A 22,919-nucleotide genomic window follows, 5' to 3' on the forward strand; every position below is an offset into this window, starting at 1 on the left:
ATATTAACGTTGGGTCCAATGGGAACAGAAAAATGCTGAGACAATAAGTATTGTTATTAACAAAGTTTGATTCTTAGGGAAAAAAAAAATCCTAAATCAACTTTAATTTTCATATTAGGGAGACATGATATTGGACTAATTCTACTCTTTCCCTCTTGGATTATGAAGGGAAAATTTTAATAAATCAAATTGGAAAAGGTTGAAATAACCACAACATCCTTTTTATAATCAAAAACTGCTTCCATGATCAGGATCACAAATATATCTTTAGACACTCTAAATGTACATAATTTTTTTTTCTCAATTTGGCACTGTTAAGGAGTTTTTGTACTATTTAAGATAATTAATTTCGAAACTGGCTGTAAGGGGAAAAAAAAAAAAAATCCAGCACAAAGAAAGTTTAATATCCTTCCAAAAACTGCACTTTAGAATCTGGAACTAAAAACAAAAATCACCAGAAGAAAACTCCCAATATCACTACTACATCCAACAAAGTAAAAAAATAATTCTTAATGTGAGTATTTTTTAGGACGTAAGGTAAAATATCTAATCAATTATCTAAACTTTGAAGTGCCACATCCATACATAAATCATGATTTTTGCTATAGAGCTGACTGCTTGTTTTGGTTTAAGACCTCCCATAAACAACGTGAATGTATCTGTTTATAAAGAACAACCCATTATACAGATAGCACTAATCTGATTAAACACAGGAGGTCTATCTTGACAAAATCATCACTTTACAGAAATATACAAACCACATACCCAAAACTCTCTAACTGGACACACAGACCCACCCATAGTTTACTTTTTGTACTATATTCTTCAGTTAAATTTCTATTCCATAACATTTTAAAAAAATAGCTTCTTAAGAGAAAACTACCTTAGTTTAACAACTCTACAATTTTTTCCCTGTTAGCTATTTGGCAATTATCAAAATGTATGTGCACATACAGGCACACACATACACAACCCCATATATGTATATATATGCATTATTAAGGAAGAGAAAATGACACATAACAAGAACATGAAAACAGAAAAAGTATTAAGGTTTGAAAGTGAAAAGAAACAGGTAATTCAAAATTATGATTCAAACTATTATGGTATCTTAGGTAAGCCCAAGAAAATCCATATTTCTCCTATTCATTGGGAAAAAATCAGGCACATGAATATTTTATGAAGTCACAATTCAAAATCAGAAGGCCGTTCCATACACCCATACTTTAATCTGTTATAAATTAACTGGAGTCAGATAAATCATGAAGCAATCCTGAGTGTTATACGTAACATGCACAATTACAACCAAAGTCAAATCATACACACCCTCAGCTAACTGTAAGCCTAAAACAACTGGAACAGTGAATGAGAAGGCTAGAGTTTCCCCTGGAGAGGGACTGGGGTGGACGCAAATCTACAAAATGGATATATCTGAAACAACTGCAAAGCCTGAAAATGTCCTAAAACCCTTAAGATGTTCACGTGGTTTCATAACAGAGTCCCTTTACAAGATCCACAGCCCAGATGACTTGCATCTTTTAAACTGCCCTAGTTCCAGAATTCCTGATTTTAAATCACACTGGAAACCTTTGGCTGCAATTGAATTAGAATGGTTCAGTTTACCCCTTCTAAACACCAAGGGGGAAAAAACAAGCACCATACTTAAGTTTGTTCTGTTTTAAACTGGACCTTCTGCATTCCAAAATTGTATCCCTCTGACTAATATAAACCGTTATTACAGAGAAATGGTTAATAATAAAAAAAAAAAAAAAAAAAAAGGAAACCAAACCATCCAGTGAAAGGAATGAGGGAGTAGTAATGGTAACATACAGTACCATGAGCTGCAGTGGCCTCCCAGTCAGTGGTGCAAGGTTAACAGATCACTCTTGGCCTTCAAGCAGACAGCAAAACACAGCCTGGTGAAGGGGGGGGTGGGGGTGGGGGGGACAGGGACCAAGGCCGGGGGGAGGGGGCTCTCGCTCGGGTAGTTTACACAAGAAGTCAGCTCAGCTCCTTTCTGGCGCATTCCTCCTCTCTATCTCCCAACCTCTTTGCGTGTGTCTTGTCATATTTTCTTCAGCTGTTAATTGTCCAGACTGCAAGACTTTAAACAGCCACAGTTTAGGAAAAAGCGAAACCCTTCTAAGTGACCATCAGAGCAAATCAGCTTCATGCTGGTGGGTAAAATTTTCCAAGGGAAGTGTTCTTCTGATAGTTCCTGAGTCTCTAAGTCACCCCCACCCCCACCCCTACCCGCCGCCACACACACTCCCCTAGAGGGCTAAATGCACTGTGGCAATAAAACATTCATGCGACTTGGAATTTTAACACAATGCCATTTCCCTAGTTTAACCTGAAAGGAATGCACTAGTCACAACAGACTACATCATCCTGCCATTAAACCCTGCCAAGGAACAGCTTTTTTGGCCGTGCTGGGCCAGCTTTGACGGGAAAGGAGTACACAGACCCACACACTGAGCACAGAGGGGCCACCTCTGCTTCCTCAGCCTCGGCCAGCAACACCCTGCTCTTGAACATGACCCTTGACCCTTCGCATTGTGACCGGCTTGTGATGCATGTGTCACTCTGGAACTTCTGCAGAGCCACGCACTGCGCAGGCCATTTGCCGCTCCCTCTCCACAGGACTTGGGAGGATGCCAAAAGTTCTTATGATTACTGCTACTACTGAAACTCAAAGGTTTAAGTGTGGGGATGCTTTCTCCCTGTGTCCCAGAGTGGTCTGCTTTTCTCTTTCCTTTGTTTGTTCAGGACTTTTTAAAAAACAAACTTTGCATTTGCATTCATAATTAGGTTATGATTACCGACAAAATGGTTTGCTTTTGGGACTGCTTATCAAAGCTGCCAGTTCTTTTGCATTTAAGTGACATTTAATTTAGATTTACAAAATACAAAAACAGAAATAATTCTGATTTCTCCTGAGAATCTTAGAGAAAAACTCAAAGGTGTTAAATTCTAAAACATCCACACGTTATTAACCATTTCATGTGGCTAAAGTACTATCACAAAACAAGCAACAAGTTAGATCAAAAAACCCCTAGATTTATTGATTTATTGGTTTATTACTTGTGCAGAGATTTCTGCCTTCCAAGGAACATAATGGACAAACCAAGAAACAAAGAAAAATATATGTACAACAAATGAAAAATTTAAATCATATTAAAAGTTTAAAAATGTTTTAATTAATTTCTAACTCTGCTGTGAGGCCAGTTTGGCCCTTTATAACCAATCATATCACAACAGTATTTTTATTAATTTTGTAAGTTACCAGATACCATAATTTTGTCCGCCCCCCGAATCCCTTTTTCCTTCATCTTCAACTTCCCTTCCACTATTAAAGTACACCTTACAGACTTTTTTTTCTTTTCTGATTACCCATTTTTCCCCTTTTCTGATCATTAACTCTTTTCATATGGGGCACTTTCACTTTCAACATTGCCCTATTATTTTGTCTTTGTTACTCCTCCTCTCTGCTATAGTCACAGGTAGGTCTGAAAAGCAGCAAGTCTCTCCTTCTTGCCCTTGACCTTGAACTACAGCCAGGTGAGGGCTGAATTATCCCTACAAAAGGCAAAAGGTGTTCCAGTTTTAATCTCCTAGAATGAGGCCACGTGCCCTTCTCAGTAACAAATGAAGAACATCTTATTTCATCTAAGAGAATACTCTAAAATACAAAATGATGATCTCTAAGCAAGTTAACATGCACATATAAAATAAAACCAAACTGTCGTCTTTAGTGCAATTTTTGTCTCCTTAGTAGTTGGAATTAGTGTTAAGCCCTAGTTAAAAGATTTTTTTCTTTTTCTTTCCTTTAAACAGACATTATCAGGTCTTGAAAAGTCATTCTAATCCCTTCACCTTAGCCAAGCCAGGCTAATTCTAGATAGGAGGACAGCAATTAACTTAAAAAAAAAAAAAAAAAGAAAAGGGAATTATATTTGACTTGGGGGACAGAGGGTGGGAGATCAACCCAACAGAGAAGCAAAGATTATCAGAACCTTTGCTAAAGATTTCCATTTCAAAATGTAAATGCTGAAATCAAACTCATTTTAATCTATATTAAAACACAGCAATAAAGACATGATTTTTTTCAAGTTACCTGACTTATTATCAATGTATATTCAAATTCCAAATTAGGATGTTTTATTGGGAAACCCAGTAAAATTGAAGACAGCACCAAGTCAAGACGTGAGATTAAAATTACAAAGGATAATTTCTATTTAAATCCAGATATATTTTTTTTGCTTGTATCAAATTAATCAACACAGCGATCCCAGAGTATCTAGGATGAGCATCCAGAGAAAGAAAAAAGTGAAGGTCTGTGAACATGCAAGAGGCATTTTAAATCCTCTCAATTGTGATGCATTTCCTCTGAAGCCTTCTGGAATTTTGAGATACATCATTCAAAAAAGCGATAATCCATCTTATTCTATTTCTCAACAAATTGTCAACCAATTTTATAATGTATTCACTGCTATGGTATAGTGATGCATCATAGTGAGGAAACCATAGAATGGTACAAATACCACCATGAAAAATATTTTATATGAAATTATATCAACAATATAGAACTTGCTAGAAAAGAAAGAAACCCGTATCAGTAAGTTCAATGAAATGCAAAAAGTTGCAAAAATCCAAGTTTTACAGAAATAGTAACTTATTTTGGCGGGTAGGTTTGAGATGATCAAATCTGTGATAAGCATTTTCCCATAACCAAAAAGAAAAAAAAAAAGCCTTACCATGTGAAATGGCATTTAGAAATACAAGTTTGAAAGTTTTGTAAGCTACCTTTTAATTTCTAGAAAGCAAAATAGGTGAGATTTTTCTCACTGACTTCTATTACAAGGAACATGAGCACACATATGTTAACTCATTCTTCTCAACAAGAGTCCACTTGGAGCCAAAGATTGGCTAAATCAACCACCACTACCCCACACTCAGGCAGTTAACAGAAGCCAACCCTGAGTTAAGGCAAACCTCAGAGGCAAAGGGATTAGAAAGAAAAGGAGATGTGTAGATCGAGGAGGGAAGGAAGAAAAAGGAGATGGTGTGGGAAGAAAGCAGACTGAAAGAAAAGTAAGCAACAAGCAAAAAGGGGGTGAGAAAGAGTGTAAAAATGAGCTGGGAGGAGTGACATGGAAAGAAGCAGGGAAAAGGAGAGAAAAGAATAGGGAGCCTGAAGGAAGAAAGGGGATGGCTGGGGGAGAGAGGCAGAATAGGAGCCCCACAACACCACAGTGGATCAAGCAGCTGGCCGGAGATGCTAATTCAGCGCTTTAACAAATCAATGCCACTTGAAAAGTACAATGCGAGCCCTCACTGGGTAGATGTCAGGGGACTGAGAAAATGCATTCTCAAGTATTTCACATTAAGAGGGAATAATGTGTTAATTTATAACTCTTCACCCTATACACTTGGATTATCTATCTGTGTCAGCGATTTGACTTCTTAAATTTATCAAAAACGCACGCAAAGGGAGGCAGCTTCAGCTTCACCACTGGGAAAAGGAGGTTTAGGGAAAGCCTGTCCTGGGTAGTTCTGCATCACTTTCCTATCTGGGCTGAAGTACTGGGGGGGGGGGGGGGGGCGAGCAGGAAGGAGTGAGCATCTGAAGGAGGGATCAAGGGAGGAGGGGAACTCCTGGATCAGTTACTAACGCAACCAAAAAAAAAAAAAAAAAAAAAAGGCTTTCTTGGCCTGTGGTTGATTGCATTAGGTACCATCCGTCAAAAGTGACACAGAAGAGAAGGAATAACTTGAATCAGCAACCCGAGCTGCCATCATCAGAATTTACTTTACGGAAACTTACTTAAGTCTCTCAGCACACCCAGCGGAAGAGAAGCTGCTGACAATTGGATTGTAATTAAACACTACTCTCACCATGCCACCGGAGTTCCATAGACAGAGCTTATCAAAATAGGAAGGGAAGGGAGGGCTAAGCTTATTCTATTTGGTTAGCTTTGAGACAGGGAGGGGAGATGTTAACTGATATTACATCCTACCCTAATGTTCCTTTCTTAAGAAAAACCTATTTTATTAAACATCAAATTCTTGGCATTGTTGCCTAATTGTTCTTTAATGTAAATTTAGCTCACTTTTAATATAATGATAGCATCATTAGAGTGTTTTTAACCTGAGGGAGGGAGAAAGATTCTGTTGGTATTTTTGCTGCCAAAATTAAAGCATTACCAGACTTAAGTTTTTAAGGTGGAAGTCCTGTCAACACACAAAGGCAAGTGTCTTAAAAGTGGGGAAATAAACAGAAGAAAGTAAGCTTCAAGAAAAGTGTTTTAATTACGATCACTTCTTCAAAGATATTAAGGGGGGAAAGTGGTTCTACATATAAAGAACACAAATGACTGGATTGTAACTGTTCTGAGTTTCACTTTTAAGATTGTTTAAACTATACAAAGCAGTATTTTAAATTGTAGGGTATTTTTATTTGCAACTTGTACAACTGCAACAGAAACAGACATTCTCTTTTTCGAGACATTCATATGTAAATAAATGCTGATGAATGGAAATGAGATGCTATACATGATGGGCACCGTTCAACATTTAGTTTAAAAAAAGGCGAAGTTACCTCACTCACTGAAGCTTGAATATCTTCCCTTCTACAACTGGGCACAAAAGGAAATGAAAGACAATGATGGACCTTCTACCAGTTTCTATTGGCTAAACACCAGGAACAGAGATACTTATGACAGAAAACAAACATTCTTTCAATCTTATGTTCTGCATCTTTTCTATGACATAGCATTACACAGAATCATTTCTTAAAATGCACACTTGATTAGAAACTGAAATCATAATAGCCAGAATTTTTACAGCTGCACTGAGCCAACGAGTTAAAATGTCCAAAATAGTATAATTATTTAATGAATGTTTTCTTTCTTTCAGAGGAGATAATTAATAAGGAATTTCCTAGGTCAAGACCATAGAGTACACTACTTTCCCTTTTCATAAAATCTTAGGGACAGAATATATATCCTAGGCAGTTATCTTTTCAATGGGAAAGGATCATACTGTATGCATTTCAAGGCCTCTATGCCCTGAGAGTAGGATTTGTCCTATCCCTGGTTTTCGCATGAATTACCACTGCTGCCTGTCCCATCCAAGCTATCCCTGCGTAAACCATCTATTCTTATCATTATTGGTACCATTAATCCCATTCTCCCCTTCCCCCTCCCCCACCTCACTCACCTAAGGGGTTAAAAGACTTCAGTACATATGTGACTTGTCAGTGACATATAATACCCGGGTCCTTCATGCAATCAACTTTTACTTGACATGTATTTGCTCATCACAGGACCCGCATTACTACTGGGAAAATGAAGAAAAACCTAAATTAACACTTGACATTCAATATGGTCAAGTCCTTAATTGGCTGGGCTTCCTGAGAAAGCAATTTTCTATTCCCCAAACTGTTCGCGTGTCATGTGTGGAGTGCAGCTCTTGGCCATCACTGCTGTCCCTCGCTCCCTCTAATGAGAGCAGATGAATTAGTGCTACGTGACACGATTTGAACAGGGCTTCCTCCTCTTCCCCTCCCCCCCAGTCTTTCTCCTCTACCAGTGACAGCTGTGTGGCAAGGGAAAGAAAGAAAGAAATGCAAGAGCAAAGAATCCTGTAAAGGATGATCATTTTTTTAAATGAACCTTAAATGTCTCGTTGAAACTCCAGAACAACAGGGTCATTTAATTGTGGAGGTGGGGAAGGGGGTTGTTACTGAGATCAGGGGAATTATCTGGCTATGGTTGATTTGGGTTGTATTAACTTCCAGCATGTTTCTTCCACGCTGGCTAGCTGAAGTATTAGATTGCACTGGCCTAATTAAAATGGAATTTACATCCACTTAAAAAAGTTTTTTAAAGGTCTGGAGAATGGGTCAACTAGAAAAAAAAATGAACAGCATGAAATGATTATTATTCTAAGATAAACATACCTCTAAAAGAAAAGTCCTTTCAACAAACGTTTAAGTCAAAAAGAACCTACAACACAACTATCACTGTACTTTGTTTTCAAATATTGTGCAGAGTCTGAACTTAATGCCAACCATTCTATTTTAAATCATTTAGTTACCTTCAAGTGTTGAATTACTGCAACAAAATTAATTGAACACTGATTTCATTCTATTATTTTGGAGAGGGAGGGAATATATGCTGCTTTAGATGTGCTTATCTAGCTCAGTAAGAAAGAACTGAATGAAGGCATGACAGGGAAGGCAGGACAGAATCTGCTCTATTCAAAGATACTAAAAGGTAAATTAAAGGGATTTCTCTGAGTCTTCACTTACTCATTTTGAAACCAAAGAGGAAGTAATTCTAAATGCCTCAATTGCTTAGCCAATCCGATTAGGACCAAACAGAACTGGGGGAGGGATGAGTGGCAAAGTGGGGAAGTAGTTAGTCCAAAGTACAGGCATCAGTGAAGAGAATTAGTGAAAGTCTCTAGCACCTTAGCATCTTGAAGCTTTACTCATTTTTATTTAAATGAGAAATAAAGCACAGATGCTACCTGTGTACCAGAGATTATTTCAAGACTGCACTGGTGCCACAAAAATCCATGTAAGCCTGCAAAATACAAGCTACTTTGAGTGTAGTTCCCCTGCCTCTAATAACTAGTTTGATCATTTATTAATCATTCCTCCATAATTCTGAATATTTAAGTAAATTGTGAAGTAAATTTGCATACATAAAAATATGGTGAAACCCACTTTTGCACTATGTTTAAAGTAATTTCCACATTTTGTATTTATGGAAAATAACATGAAAGGAAATGAGCTTTATATTTGTCTTAAAGTCAATGCATAACATGATTTTATCGATACACTAAGAGAAGACTTAACATAAGGAATCTTTCTGGGATAGCTTGGGCTTTCAAATTTGTTGGAAAATTATTCACTTCAAGCAATATGAAAACTCTAAAAAATAAGTGTAATTTAGAAGTATTTTCACTGAAGTAAAACATACAACACACTGTGCATGTTACCCCTCCTGTGGCCAAAGCACTGGTATTTCAAGTATTGTTAAGATCCCTTTTGAGAACACACTTGAGACAGCTTGTGAATGGGCATTCTATCAGGTGTATAAATGAAATAAATAGATAATTTGGTATTCTGGAAAAGTAGCTCAATCTAATACACCCAGTTAACTGCTAGAGTAGCATTATCATCACTGAGCAACAAAGCGAATAGCTTTGGGGTGACCTTTGCAATGCTGACTAGTCCGTCAAGTTCCATCTCTGAGATGCAAGGTATAGACAGGGATGGTTTATTAACTGAGCTGGGAACCAAAGACCAGGAGCCTCCAAAAGGGTAGGCATTTCACATTCAGGAAATGGGGAGCTCCTTGCCCTAAGAAGAGAAGCAGTGTACCATGAGGATCAGGCTGAACAGCCCCATATTCTTTCCCAGAGCACCAGCCTTCCGTGGTGTAAAACTCCCAACTATTAGGAAAAAACATCAATATCTTTTTCCTCCTCAGCTACATTTTTAAATACTGCAATGAAAATCCAGCTGTTAATTGGTAAAATGGGATCAATGACAAACTCCTGAAATAAAGCTGAAAAAGAATGTTGACATCATCTCAGAGCTTTAAACAAATTGTGATGAGTCCTGCTTTATTTGGGATAGTTTCCAACCACTGCTACTGGGATGGATCGGCAGAATCCAGGAGGAGAGCAACAGTGGGTCAGAAAAATGACTCTGTACTGAACTGAGAAATTTCTTCAAGGATCACCTGCAGAAAATCAGCCTTTCTGATTCAAGAGAGGTACTTTCTGATTTAAGAAAGTTAACTGTGACTATGGCAAAGTGACATGCTTAAACTTGATATTCTCTTAGGGATGAGCAGGCTTTGAAGCTCATAATAAACTTGAAATGGTTCTGTGGAATGTTAAGGCTTAATGTAGATGGTCGGTGCCACTGTCATGCCTACACAAAACTATGTCAACCTGGAAATAACTGAATTAACAGCTTCAGGGTATTTAGAATGGAAGGCTTGCCCCTCCCCCCCTTTTTAAGAATTTTACTTTGAACCACAAAAAGAAGCTGCATTAAGTTTCCAACTTATTTAGCGCAGCTTAAATTAAAATACTTATTTCGGTTTGGAAAGGCATAATGTTCGCCACCCACTTAGTTCATGTTACCTTCACGCTATACCGTTCTCACAAAGTATAAACACAGCAGAGAAATGATTGCTTTAAAATGGACCTGTATATGGAACAATAAAACTATCAAATATAAAGCACAAATGTTATTTTATAAAAATTAATGGCATCTAAAGGAGTATATTCTTCTATCTTTTATTCTTCACCACCCCCTTCACTTGAGTGCTCCCCTCCCCTTGTATTAAAGATATTTTTATCTAATTCCCAGTTGAAAGGTTTGTGAAAGTGGTAAGTCACAGCTGTGTTGACGGTGAGCTTGAACATGGCATACCAGCGTCATTCCGACACACTTACAGATGCTTCGTAACAAGCTGCACCAGTCACTTGATTTGAAATACCTGACTTATTATAAAACAAACTGTTAATCTCTGGTCTTTTCTCCAGTTCAGCTCTTCTCTGTAGTTCTGGAAGCAAACCAACAGCTTACTATGTTTACACCGGGAATGACTCCCTTCTGATTGGTGTCTGATACTGTCCAGTGATGCTGCTCAACAAGGCCCTAGACAGAACCTAGGCACACCTAGGCCCCACTTGCAGATCATTTTAACAAGACGTTCTTGTTTCCTGTTCCCACGAAAATCAATAACAGGATGACCTTCAATTTGAATTTCAAACCAATTAATTACCTGTTCTCTTGAAAATGTTGGTATCTGATTTGCCTAGAGAATTTCAATTATGAATAGATTATATCTTTTAAAGAGCCCCTTCAAAAAATTTAAATACATACTGAAAACTTCATCTTATACAATATAAATGATGTTTTCTTGAAGCTTGTATAAAATATTGGCCTTGCCTGAATTAGGATGGGGAAGTTTTCCCCTTGTGGTCCATCTCCTCCTCATGACATCATAATCAATTGCCTGGTAAATTATAGCAATCCCACAAAGATTCAGGGCCAAGAATCACTGCTTAAAGGTGAGATGAAAAGCTTTTTATAGTGGAATTCAGCTTTTCATCTACATCAATGACTGACACAAATCATGGGATTCTTTTCAGAGTTTAGAAATCTTTCTCTTTAATTCTAAAATTCTTACTTTTTCTACCTTTATTAAAATACTTTGAGCATTTTTTTGTTCTGCTCACATATTTTTCTTTATATGTGGGTCATAAGGAGAAAAGCTATACATCAAAACTATCAGCACCAGAAACATATTTACCAAACACTTTTTTCAATTGTGGAAAAAAAAAAAAAAAAATGAAGAATTTGGTTCATCCCAGCGGGGAATTCCCAAGATGAATGATCACATGCAATGAAACTATTATCTTCATCCATTAAAATATTATCTAAAACAGAGGTTTCTATCTGGCAGCCAGTAGGCTGAATATAGCCTGCAGATGAGTTTTGTTTGGACCACACACTTTAAAAAATATTTGAAAAGGTTGCCAAGATTTAAAAATCAGGAGATTTCACATAAAAATCTTGATTTCTGGCTTCTAAGAGAGGAGGAGGAGGAGGATGGGGGGGTGGGGAGGAGTTGTTGGATCATCTCCCAACATGGGCCTGCATTCCTACCTGGTAACAATTGGCTTGAGCTGAAGAACCTTCTGGTCCACCACAGACTCCACAAGACTCACTCCACCTGTTTAATTTACCTTACCTCCACATGCCCTTTTAGGCAACTCCTGATCTTTAAAATGTTTCACTACTCCAAAGACAGTTTGTAGAAAGAAGAAAAAGAGAAGGGTATCTAGGAACAGATATTTAAAAATAACATATCTCACGGGCTTAAACAATGTAAGACAAACGGTAGCAGAATTTCAAAATACAGTTGTTCAATAAAACATAAATGCAAAGCAAAGTCATTTTCATGACTAAAATACTTTGAAAAGTAAATCCAGAACTGATGATCTCGTCTTATGTAGAGAGTAGTCTGACAAACATTTATCCTGGTTTTCAATCAACCACATCCTTCCCTCCAGCCCAGAAAAGATGTTCATGTGAAACTACTGCCCAGATCTACATATCCATTTTGTTCCTTCACATGTTAACACTTCTGCACTTCCTTTCTAGAACGATCATGTACTTAAATGAAAACTGACCCTAATATGAAAATAGAATATATCTTCAAGGTAAATTTTAAAAGTCAACATGTAGGATGCATGAATATTATAGCAAATACTCATCTTTACTGGCTCTACACGTATGCCACAATATGACATTTAAATATTTAAACTAAACACACATTATTGCAGGTTCAAATGACCCACAAAGTCATGGCATATTTCTTTAGAAATGATTATTACCTAAAAGCAGATGTTTATGACAAAGTCACCATGCATTCCTATTTGCTTTTTTCTTAACTGAAATGAAGTACAAAGAGAAAATCTTTCATATTTCACAATTTCCAATCAATCACAGCAACACAGTATTTCTACCTATTAGTGGATTTTACAAATTAGGAGCACCCTATTTTAGCAGAGGGAAGAAAAGTACCTTTTCACTTCAACTATATTAACAGGCTATCTCTGATGTACTGGACAGTACAGAAATGTACTAAATAGGCTACGACCCGTCATAATACAACTTCATTTTTAAAGAGAGTAAAATTTATATCAACTTCAGTATAGTGTTTTGAAATTATATTTCCTCATTTGCCCTCTTTCTTGAAAGAGTATTTTTTTAGTTAGGTGTTTCCTTCCTAAGAGAGAAGCATTCTTCTTCCATTTTCACCTTTACAAAGTAACCCTTGAATATATGCCAAATTTATGTCACAATCAGACTTTAATCCCCAAATTCTCTTGATTCTTAACAACTTGAACGACTTTAAGTAAACAGTTCACAAAATCATAATGATCGTACTACATTCCTTAACTCCCAGTTGAAATAGGAAAAGAGAAAATACCAAAGTATGAGCTCCATAAATATAGTGCTAGGCCTGATACCTGAACAACAATATGATATATTCCTTATGGGAAGCATTTTTCCTTAATATCCATTATGTTTGAAATTTTAGCAATTAGAAGCAGACACCTGGAACTCAATTATTAATATACCATTCCCCACCCCTTTTATACTTCTTTTGAAACCATCTCTCAGGGTACTTTTTAAAGAGATGATACTATGGGACAGCATGCATACAAATGTTCACATTATTTTCTTTAAAACATCCTGGTATAATCTAAGACTAAACTTATTCTCTTTATTAAACATATTAGCTTTAGGAAAAAAAAATAAAACCTCTCAATCGTAAAATGACAAAAAAACAGGAGTGCCTGGCTGGCTCAGTTGGTAGAGCATGCAACTCTTGACCTCAGGGTCATGAGTTCAAGCCCCACACTGGGCATGGAACCTACTCAGAAAAATAATAAAATTTTAAACAAACAAAAAGACGGCAAAAAACTAAAAGAAGAACATGAGGTAAAGTATAATTCACTACATTCATGTTGATTGGTCAGCTATAATATTTTAGAAAGGGAATTTTATGAAAAAACACAGTTAATTTCCACCCATGATGAGGAAAGCTTTAAACTGGTCTCCTCAAGACAGCTGTAAATACATAAAGCAGTTCTAGAAGACTCCTGATTTTGTTATTTTGTTTTCACTTCATCATTTTAAGATGAAAAATAAAGTATGAAATAATGAATGTTTAATGTTATTTAACCTGTGTTTTATGGAAATTAAGGTACTATGCTCACTTAACTCCTTCCTTCTTTCTATAAAAGAATATCTCAAAATAGGCTGATGTTGAGGCTCACGTAAGCATTCTGCATTTGTTAAAAAAAAAAAAAAGAAGAAGAAGAAGAAGACCAAAGCACAGGAATACTGGCATCTAAAAGAACAGTGGGTTATCAGAACACTCAGAAGGCAGGTTTGACTGGTTGGTTTATTGAGAAATTATTAAAAATAACTGTTTGCACAAGTTAAAATAACCAACTTCTCACTTTTACCAAAAGGGTCTTTTTAATATAACGAACATCCAAGCTTCTGTGACCATGAGAAAACCTGGAATATATTATACACGCATGAATGTGGCCCAGGATGCAGGATATGAGATATGCTTGCTATCAACAGATTAACACTTCATTTTCATTACTCTAATCTCACCACAGGCTGTGAACACTCTCTTTTTCTTATTTGAACAACAATGGTGCATGAAAAACCAAGCTGACAGGCAGGCGGGGCTCATTAAATGCATAAGGCCTTTATTCCCATAACATGTCTCACCTGTATGAAGCCAGGGTTCGGGCTTCCAGGCCGGCTACTGAAACAAGCTCTCCCAGATGTGGGACTTCTAACTCTACCCTCTCCCACTTAAATTTATGATAAATGTCAAAAATAAAGTAAAAATGGAAAAATTCTTTCCCACAATGAGCTCTATTTAGTAGATAATAGAATTGGTAACATATTTGAAGATTTATTCAGTTCCACAGTTGCTCAAGAAAACAAACAAACAAGAAGTGGCTTGGAAGGGAAGTGATGAGACATTTGAAGTTTGAGTCAAAGACTCTCATCTTGGTATCTCCATCCCAGCTTAGTTTTAACTTGTATGAGGAGAACTATAGTTTGTCACCAATTGAAAATGGTAATTCACAAAATAAGAATCCAATCAAGCTATTTCCAAACGAATGACACTGACCTTCACCAAAAAGCTATGCTCAAGGAACAGAAAAGCTACAAAGTGTAAGGAATCATTACAGTGAGCTTCCTAAGATGGGGAATTCCTTCTAAGGGGGGAGCCATCCACACACTCATTGCATTTGAGGCAACCATTAACAAATCCTCAACAGACCTAGAAATAAATCCCTTAATTCCCACAACCAACCAAAGGACAGGTGTACACTTTCTGCATGTCTATGCACCCCGTATAAATGCACTGTCATGTGACAATCTGAATTTTTAATATGTTCCATAGCAACACAGGAAGTCTCTCCACAAAGTCTAGAGAAGGCCTTGATTTTGATTCTTTCTGGTACTCTAATTTTATACCTAAAAAAAGAAAGAATAAAAGAAAAGCAATATTAGATAAAGCCGCAGATAACCTAGCCGCCTTGAGTTACGTTTTGACATGAGGTCAACAAAGAGAATGTTTGCAGGCATTCTCACTCAAGGGACACTTTCATGAACATGCTCATTGTATAATTTTTCTCCCATCTCTCACAAGTGGCCTCCCAGTCATGTCCACTGCTCTCTAGCCCTAGCACAGGGCATCGTAGTGGGCAGCTCTCTTTACCTATGCCTGATTAGGTGCCCCAAATAGCCATCCTAATGATTTAAGTCAATGAAATCTTTCTTGCTTAAATTTTAAAAGAAGAGAAAACAAACATTATTAAAACCCTGCTAATGGAGGTTCTCATTTTAATATTGGTTTTGTTATTATGTTAAGCCAGCTGAAAGTAATTATTTTTGGCGTGTAAAATATTCATTATCCTAAAATTTTTTTCTTTTCAAACCCCCAGTTCAGGCTCTCTGATCATCAAATATGGGTCCTGAAGAACTGTCTAGAGCACAAATAGCCACTTAAAGACACCTTAATAAAGTTGAAAAATTCATGACAGTCACACAAAAGCACAGCAGGTATAATAGTGAGGCTATGTCTTTCCCATATAGAATAATATTTTTTAATCTTGTCAATTTTAACAATCTCTCTGCCATGTAAGACAATGAGTTAAAATTTATTAAAAACAAAACAGCAGTGAATCCTCATTGTGTTAAGTATACTGCATGTTTTCAATTTCAACTTCATAATGTCATCCATTAATATTAGTCCTGCCATCATTTTAATTCCTTTTTAAAATGTTTCGGTTAACTCTTATTAACTGCAGTTTGTCTCAAAGAGTCACACCTTCCATCTACTGAAGGAAAACTTTACATGTTTTCCTCCTTCTAAGGAAATGCTCTCTTGTACAGATATAAGTCTAACTGTACAAAATGATAAACCCAAGAATAACTTTTTTTAAAAAAGAAAAATAGAAAAGCAAAATCTCTTTCAGCTAAGTACTTTCTCACACAGGCGAAGGATCAAATTGAGCTGCCTTTCAGCACCTCTGAACGATAAGCCTGGGCCCCTGGTTACACGTTTTTATCATGCCCTTACTTACAGAACCCTTACGGAGCAAAACTCGGGACAGTCTTCCTGTCAGCACTTACACACTGAGGACCACATCTGAGGGTGGCACCTCTTCTCCCGTACCTCTGCCAGAATGATGTATTGGCCAAAAGTCATATTCAGTGCATTTCATTTCTTTATATTAGGGTAAAAAGAACCAGTGAAAGTAAGGAGAAATTCATAAAGAGATGAGGTGAAAGGAGAATAAAGTGAGAAAGAAACTAGGTCTACGGGAAACGGAAATGGGAAGAAAGAACAGACTCACCATGTATTTAGGTCATTAAGTAAATTGCTTCCAACCAAATAGAAATGAGACTTAAATCAACCCTTCCCCCCTCAACAACACACAAACCCTAAAGACAGTAGCAAAGTAACACTGCAGTCCAAAAATACTGAGTAAATAAGATGTCAGATATGCTCAAGAGAATCCGTGTTTCAATGAATAACTTCCTACTGTTCAAGATTATTTTCATTTTCTTAACAGGGAGAAATGAAAAACTGATGGGCTTAATTAAAGAAAAACAAAAGGATATTATTTCGCCGTTAAAGGATCAATTCTTTTTTTTTTAATTGGAATGATGATTAATAAGCTGAGAATCTGATTTCTAAGCTAGCCAGTTTGAGTAATGCGCTGTTGTTCCACAAGCATCCCCATTAAGGAAGACTCTTGTGAGGAAGAAATGATACAGCGCTCCGTCTCTTCTCATCTCTGACTCTGTGGCATGAAACGCTACATGGAGTGTTGGAACGGAATGACACTGCACACAGTCCTTATCCAAATGAACTCCAGTCATAAAATAAATTTTTCACCTTAGGGTTGGAATGTGTACCATGAAATTTGCTGGGCTTCCTACAGGGAATGCAGAAATTGAAAAAGAATCAACACTTTTATTTTTCCTATTCTCTAAACTTTCTTTTAAACCCAGGGAGGGAGAAGGCAGTACATGCATGCTCAGTGAGATGTAGGATGTCACGGGCCCAGGCACCATTTTGGGGATGTCATCTGCATATTAAAATTTTCTTAGAGCTTGAGTTGCTCAGAATGTTTTTTCCAACTTATTCTTCTTGTTTACTAGTTTACCTTGTAAGAAAAAGTCCCCTCTTTCACACAGTGTTTTGCTTGTATGTCCAGATAGGAAGGCTGTTATTCCTGAATTATACCTCTTTTCCTTTATTTCTCGAAAGCTTAAAAATAGATGTCAAAGTTCCCTGAAAGGGTCTCTGACTCCTTTTCTCCCCCCTCGCCCCCATCCTTCAGTGGATGAAGATCACCAGGCAAAATGTGGAAGCCAGCTGCTTTTCGGGAAATAAAAATGGTATCAGCTTTGGCAGACAGAGGTGAGATCAATCATTTCCTACAATCCCCAAACAATCTTCTGACCAAGGCCTAGAGAAGGGTGGTTATGTAGCGGCAAAAACATAACTACGAAAGGTACAGAGGTACGAGAGGATTTTCACGTGGTGAAGAATTCATTCTATGCATATAACAAACCAGGCTCTACATCTCAGGTGAAAGAAAATCTTGGAACCATTATATTCCATGTTCTTTGGACAATAACAAGCAGGGAGGCCCAGACAAAATTTCTCACTGAAAAGGTCATCCCACGATTCACTCTGTTCTCCCTACTAGCACAAAATTCCCTGACAATATTCTGTGGGAAAAGAGGAGTTAATTCTTAGATGGATTAAAACAGTGGGATTCAAATTATGGACACAAGCTAAAGCAAATTCTAGTTTCTTCTTGAATTCCTTTTGATATTATCTATTCTAATCAAGAGTCTCAAGTTGAGAAAACACCTCTTCGGCTGTACAGAGTCATTAGCTATTCATGTTTATAAGGAAAATCCTCTCAGAACCTTTGCGGATTGACATGGGTGGATGCCCACTGTAACTGTCTTTAAGTACGTGTAATGCACATAAGGTGGGAAGGGGGAAGCACTAGAGTTTTGTTTTTCATTGAAGGGGATGACGCCAGTTCCCTATCTGTAACGGTCTGTTCCTTTGGAATCAGCTCCCTGTGTCACAACGACCTGGCAAACTTGAATGCTTTCACTATCACTGGAGTCCTTGCAATCCTGCTTTGGCTGTGACCCATTCACTTTTGCCCCAACTTCTCAGAGATGCCTTACTCAGCATCTAATTAGTTAGGGAGGATTTGCCGCGGCTCTTAACCCTGACACAGGAGTGGGAGGATGTGCTGCTGTGGCAGCCCAAATCTGTACTGTCACTACATTAATCAGATTTCCATAAAGGCATGCATGAATAATTGGATTTATCACTGAATGTTAAGATACACTCATAAATATAATTATAAAAAATACCTACAATTATAGATAAGATATCTGCACCTTTAGGGATTTGTTTTTCAACTGTGGTTGCTTGACTCACCTTAGCACAAGACGTTAACAATTACACACAGAGTACCAGTTTGCAGCTGACAGAAATAAGAGACAAACAATTTCAAAATGATCACCTACTATGTTCAAATTCATTTAATATATTGTGTTGAAAATAAACTTGAAATTAGTGTGCAGGTTTTTAACATATACCATATACACATCTAAGAAAATGTTTGGGCATGCTTCGCTTGCATTAGTATGTACATAAATACCATGTATAGGACCTCACTACTTTCCCACTGCATTACAAATTCGACAGTATCTGTTAAGTGAAGTCTGCATGTTAGACACAGACTTATAAAGTACAGGCCAACACACGAGCACCTGTCTATACTACAGTTTGTAATTTAACAATTACTCAAATAGTCCTATTTTAGTGTTACATCATCAGAATGGATGTTAAGAATTATATCTGAATATATGTCTACAGTTAAAACTTCAAAATAAAACATATTATCACTCAAATTAGAGAAGGGAACTTAAAGGGAGGGAGCAGCCTAGTAATTCAACAGGCTGAAATTACATGCTTCCTAATATAAATATTTTCACATCAAGACCATAAGTTTGGTCAATTTAAGACGTGATTACCAAAACACACCAACTGTAAGAAGGGGAGTAAAAAGGGAGGGAAAAGTGCAGAAACCTAGGGATGGATGATGCCTGGCAGTGAAAGTCATTTTCAAAGACCATTAACTATCAACTGCTTTACTCAGGGCTCTGATTAAATAAGAATATACATCCCATGTTGAAAGGGAGGTCTACATGAGTGGGACAGAGTTTAGAATACAAATGTACAAACAACAGAGAAGAATCAAACCACAGTATACAATTAGGCATCTGACTTATGAGATTATAAAACTGTATATGTGCCTTTTAAACTGTTAGTGAATAAACATTTAAATTATTTGGGGGGGGGAGGTAGGAAGTCAGACAAAACCACCATTTCCACTTTAAAATATAAATTCAACAAACTGAAACTGTGTTTGCCTATATGAATAGAAAGAATTAAAAGAGTACTGGGAGAAAAATTCCTATCTAACATGCTTTTAAATGGACTCCAGCAATGTTATTATATATTTCTTACAATATATTTTATTTATCATTTCTCTGAAATGGGCTAGATTTTATATTAGAAAGAAAGTTTGCTTTACTCTGTCATATCTCTGGTGAGCAGACGCTCTAGTATTAATGTAAATCGTTGATTTAATTTTTAGCTTTCTTGGTTTGCCCCTCACCTACCTAAGAAATGATTTCTCTGGTGATAACTAACACATCATGCTAATGAGAGAATCTAATGCACAATAGAAAAATGTCACTACTAATAATATTTGCATGAAGTTAAATAAAGCAACTGTAAGAGAATGTCAGACAGTTGTTCTTTAATAAGACACAGTTTCACAATGAAATTATGTTGTTAATTTTGTTACATCATTGGGTGAATCCTAAATTACTACATAATGATGCACAGAGTCATTTATAATTCTAACTTAGTATTTCACTTGTGTCTGAAAAGAGACCTTATTAAGGGATCTACATTTTATTTGAAACAGGTTAAATATACCTCACCAATAATAAAAGGTAAATGCCTCTAATAATGTGTAAAACATGGGCTGGAGCCATTTACCTGTTACGGTTTCATGTCTGAAAAGATTTCAAAATATATTAGACTATTGCATCCCTTGAAGTAGCTACAAAGAATTTTATTTGATATTGCCTCAAATGCACAAAATATTTACAAAAATAGAAAAATCACTTTTTAAAACCTGATTAAGAAAAAAGAAAAACAAGTTCCCAAAGCAGGCCTTATTTTCTGCTTTTAACAATACTTAATGAGGTTAAAATGGGCAAAATAATGTTCTAGACTCTAGGAGATTAACACAGAAGATGAGCAAAGGGTTTCTGGTCATTCTCGACCTGTCACTGATCAAAGTAACTCAAAAAGGAACTTCCTTTACAGAAGTCAAGAGTCATGCCCTTTAAGGTTATCAAATATTTGTATGGGAAAAAAAAATTATCCTTTTTGAAAAATCTTACTTAAACATGGGAAAGATGTAGGAAGGCAAGAAAATGTGGTAAAATTATCATATCTTGAATGTAAGGGACAAATACTTAATTCTACCAAATCTAAACTGGCTTCAGTTTGTGATGTCTTTTTGTTAGTATTAGACAGACAGATTTACATATAAGCGATCCAACTTTGCTCATACAAAAGACAAAGAGTTTTATATCCCTACTTCCTAATTTACCTGTAGAAGATACAAATGTAGATTATTAAATTTCAGTATTCATGAGATATTTCTACAAGTTTTGCTATAGTTAAGTAGTAATGGTGGTTAATTCTCTGTAACTCAGTTCTGAAACCTGCTAGTCAGTCTTTTCTAGTATTTAAAGAAATGATCTGGTAAATCTTATAGTTTTATATTATTACAGAAAACTTTGAAATAAAAAAAATAGACCCAAGCAATTCTATTCATTTCAAGAGTTGAATCATTTTTTTCTTAGAAATTAAAATAATCATAACACAGAAAAACCTCTTTATACAGAATTCTGCCTGTTTGATTAAACTGGACAAACTTTTACCTGTAGTAAAACAAAAGCTGGCTTTAATGTGTATACTGAAACTCGTATTCCTTGAAACTGTTGGTTTCAAGAAAATCATTTCAAGAAAAGTGTCTTTCCTGCGTGCACAAACACACACACATACACACACACACACACACACACTGAATCAGCATTGCTGATGAACTATAGGTAAAGAAAATAAACATATTTTAATAACATGTACAGCATATATATTTTTAGATTTACACAGTCTGAATTTAAGTTTACACAATATTTATACCAACTAAAATGTCATCCTGAAGGAGAAAAAAAAATACACTCATACACTCTTTACATGCTTTCCAAAAATGCACAGGAGGTAAACATTTAGTAACCATGACAGAAAAAAAAAGGGGGGGGGAGCCAATAACTACATTAAAACCAAAAAATAAAAAATATATATATAGTTAAATCACAACACTTTTTAAAATTGTGATTTTTCTCCATTTTACTACTCTGTTTAGTAAATGGCATAATACTATGTAATTTTATATAGCATCCATTATGCATAAATTACCTCCCTATAGTTCTACTCTTTTCATATGTCGACTGATGCTAAGACACATGCATGCACACAGGTAGAGACAAAACAGATCTTTATATATCCACAAAGTCAAACAACTGGATCAAAGACATCATACTAGCTTAGTTGCACAAGTTTCTCTGAGTGATTTCAAATTATTTTCCTAATTCTGATCAATCATTTATATCATTTACTTTTATTTGTTTTTTAGCTAAAATGTTTTCCATGACTTAGAGTCTCCTTAGATTCAAATCTACTTGGAAATGGGCTAGTGCCAAAGAAGCAATCTAACACCATCTATGTGGTTCAATAGCCATTTATCAATTGATCATTATCTCTATCTGGTTTTATTAACTCTTTTCTAGCTAGAGGGAGACCTAAACAAATCTTCCCTTCACACACACACACACACACACACACACACACACACGACCTTCCCTAACTCAAGGAAAACCCTAAACGTGACACTAATTTTTAAAGTGCGGCACAAGTTGCTTGGTCCTACAGTGAGTGCACACCCTGTGATACAAGCACGGAGAGAGCCACCCAGGCAGGGATGTGCCTCAGAAACACACCCCTCAAAGCACTCTACGATGACAAGGAGTATCTCTGGGAGGAAATGAACTTTTTAACTTGCAAGAATGGGAAATAGCTCATAAAGAGTTGCTTATTGGGTTTATGTTGATTGCATTTAAATCCCAGCTTACTGTATCAGCAGTAATCAGGGTCCCTCTACAGGATATGTCAAAATACACCTTATTCAAATGCATTTATCCTATCTAGAAGGGCATGATAAAACTGTTCGCTAGCTAAACGCTACAAAACCCTGGCTCTGTGCACTGGCTTTTGCAGACGTACCTCTGAACTTCTGGTAGTTTATAGCCTACCAAATTGTTTTCCTTCCTTCATTACCAATACTTTAAAAAATCTAATTACCTCAATAAAGTATTTAATTCTCATGAACTCTTGAATGCAAAACAGGTTTTAGAAAAAGAAAGCAATTGCAAATTTGTTTTCCAATGAGTGGAACAGTACCAATTTCTTAACAACTGCCATCTACTTAAAATCCAACTGTATTTGTCAGTAATACTTTCGTGCTGTGTGGATGATACTATCATGCTAACTCCTGCTTTGTGTGGGTTTGGTGTAGGCTTTTGAACA

The 22,919-nt window shown here is 36.4% G+C and overlaps 1 protein-coding gene across 9 annotated transcripts in view; it reads right to left on the reverse strand.

The window, feature by feature from the left end:
- Positions 1 to 22,919, reverse strand: part of BNC2 (basonuclin zinc finger protein 2) — a 429,802-nt gene that overhangs the window by 268,572 nt on the left and 138,311 nt on the right. The window lies entirely within an intron of this gene.

This window comes from Halichoerus grypus, chromosome 14, assembly GCF_964656455.1.
Source record: "Halichoerus grypus chromosome 14, mHalGry1.hap1.1, whole genome shotgun sequence".
NCBI classification, from domain to species: Eukaryota; Metazoa; Chordata; class Mammalia; order Carnivora; family Phocidae; genus Halichoerus; species Halichoerus grypus.